General features: G+C 40.6%; 1 long non-coding RNA gene across 1 annotated transcript in view; it reads left to right on the top strand.

Moving 5' to 3' along the window:
* Window positions 1–742: 742 nt before the first annotated feature.
* The window catches only part of LOC108445211, a 16,170-nt gene continuing 14,124 nt past the window's right edge, over window positions 743–2,788 (top strand). The window contains exon 1 of the long non-coding RNA XR_001859980.1: window positions 743–856. This is a non-coding gene — a long non-coding RNA (uncharacterized LOC108445211). The remainder of the gene's footprint in view (window positions 857–2,788) is intronic.

Genomic DNA, 2,788 nt, shown 5'->3' with positions numbered 1-2,788 from the left:
ATTTGAGGACCTGATGAATGCACATCCCACAGTGTCTGCTAGCCCTTGATCTTAGGAGGACAGAGGCAAGCAGAGTCACTGTTGGACCTGTTGTCTACTTCTCCCAAATTGAATGGTCCTCTTGCCTGGCCTTTTCAGCTGCACCTGAGCCTCTTTGCATCCCCAGCTTCTTCCTCATACCTCAGCCAGACCCAAACAATCATATTGTGGTACCAGCTGGGTATGGCACAAACACAGGGACACATAAAGAGCAGCCCTGATCTCTGCCAGATGGTGCTTTGGGACTGTACCATAGGAGAGCAAATCTTCCTCCAGTGCAGCAGGGGAGGGACGGATGCTCTGGGTAACTCCTACCAGAGGTGACCACCACACGCATGCTTACGATTGCTGCAGAGCCTTGTGACAAAGACAATTTTGAAAATTTTGTGGAGGTTACTGGCAGTCTGAACAAATATCTAAACATATTTTTTAAAAATCACAGTCTTAGAGACCATAAAGAAATTACTATAGAAATATTACTGATGGAATTACTAACTTTTAATTCACTGATGGTTTCCTGTTGTATGATTAAGTGAGGCCTGGAGCCTTTCCAGTGAGGATAAAAGGGAATACCAAATGATTACCCTTCCCTGACTGAGTCAGGCACCCCGTGGAACAGCTTGTGTGCTGTTATGTAAGAAAGGATTGCAAGGTAATGCATATGCATAAGGAAGGTGAATGCAAATATCAGGGATAACTTTATTCCAGTAGTTCCTCATTTTCTGAACACTAGACTTCACAACCTTAGTGGTCTTACAGTGTCAGTTTGAGATAGGTTATGGGTTCAAGACAATTGTTTGGAACTCTGAACATTGTGGTAAGTTAAAAGCTACTAAGATTTACTTTCTTTAATTAGAAAACTGATCCAGTAAAGCACTGAGGGAGTTATGTCTCAGTGCAGTTTACTAATTCAGGTGGGTGTTTTTCTTGCTGTCTTTGAGATGGAGAAACTCAAACTTATGAGAGTTTCATACATATACTACTTCTGAAAGGCTAAATACAGTTAGGAATAAACGTATCTGTTTCAAATCCAGAGCTCAGGGAACCATACCTTCTGCAGGTGTTGGCTGGAACCCCAGTTTTATTCCTGATCTATAGAATGGAATTTTCATTTGTGGGCAACACTATTTTCCTTACCCAGAATGTATCTTTCCTCAAAATATTGAGTCATTTTCCTCATAATATTGAGTTAATTAATTTAACTTGAAATTAATTCTAAAATGCATCAGTTTGAAAGTATTGATCATCTTATTATACTACATTTTCACTTTTTCTTTAGGGCAACTTTCACCTGAGGTTGAAACTCAACTAGGGTCCTGTTTGTAGCATGTACCTGTAGACATCAAATTTAAATTTAGATAATTATGACTTCCAATTATTTTTGCAGCATAACTTACAGGGTTAGCTTAATAGATCTTGTCAGTTCTGAGTGAGGCTTGTAGTGATAACATAATGTAATCAAATAAATAGGATTGAAGGTAGTATACTCTTTATGGTCTCCAGACTAGGTACATTGATGTTTAAAGAAATAATTCTTTCTCCCATTTATTTTTTTTCACAAGTAGTAACAGATTATTTTAGACTTGATATCCAAGATGCCTAAATGTGCTTTTAACTTATATAAGGTTAATTTAAGCACAACTTTCAGTCTGCTTCCAGAATAACTTAGAAATACATTTGCCCAAAGTTTACTGAAATATTGATGAGCTTGAGTGCTCACAAAAGTGCTTCACTAAAATGCAGCTCAGTGGGAGGTCTCACTGCTGAACACTGACTCATTCAGGGACAATTTATATGAGCACATGTTGAAGTGAACAAAATGTTGTGAAGGCAGTGAAAAACAGGGGCTAGGAATTCAACAGTAGCCTGGTGGCTGCTTAGGGGGGTGCTCTGTGTATTACAGTGTCTTCAGCTTGCAGTGCTTTTCTTTGATGGCTGTAAATAAAGGGGCAGTCAAAAGCATGCAACCTTTTGTATTTTTGGATATGACCAAGCAGTGTGCTGAGATGGCCAAGAAGGCCAAGGACATCCTGGTCCGTATCAGCAATAGTGATTGTTCCTCTGCACTCAGCACTTTTGAGACGGCGCCTAGAGTGCTGCATCCAGTTCTGGGCCCCTCACTACAGGAAAGACACTGAGGTTCTGGAGTGTGTCCAGAGAAAGGCAAGAGAGCTGGGGAAGGGTCTGGAGCACAGGTCTGATGAGGAGCCGCTGAGGGAGCTGGGGTTGTCTAGCCTGGAGAAAAGAAGGCTCAGGGGAGACCGTACTGCTCTCTACAACTCCCTGAAAGGAGGGTGTAGCCAGGTCGGGGTCAGCTTCTCTTCCAGGTAACAAATGATAGGATAGTTTGAGAAGCTGAAAGACTGAGTATACAAGATAACTGATGGAGGAAAGGAATATGCATGATAATGGATTCAGGCTGATTAGAAACTGAGCTGCAATCTCACCAGGTGAAAAAGGAATAAAGTTTTAGTTCACACTGAGGCAACATTCCATTTTTGTTTGCTTCTGGGAATTTCAGATGAGGTCTTCTCTTGCAGGAAACTTGTGACTACATCAAAGAGATTTTAATATTTCTACTGTTTAATATTTGTACTGCAGCCTTGAGCCACAAGTCATTGTTTGTGTATATAAAACTGAAAATGCAAAAAGAGGATACTGGTGATGAAATATGTGCAATTACTTGGCACACTGCAATATATCCTTGTACCTTTTCTCATTGGCAGGGATGCAAAAATCCTCTCTTCAG

The sequence above is a fragment of the Corvus brachyrhynchos genome, unplaced genomic scaffold (genome assembly GCF_000691975.1).
Source record: "Corvus brachyrhynchos isolate BGI_N302 unplaced genomic scaffold, ASM69197v1 scaffold90, whole genome shotgun sequence".
NCBI classification, from domain to species: domain Eukaryota; kingdom Metazoa; phylum Chordata; class Aves; order Passeriformes; family Corvidae; genus Corvus; species Corvus brachyrhynchos.
The sequence above is the reverse complement of the archived record's forward strand: the minus strand, read 5'-3'. Positions and strand labels throughout refer to the sequence as shown.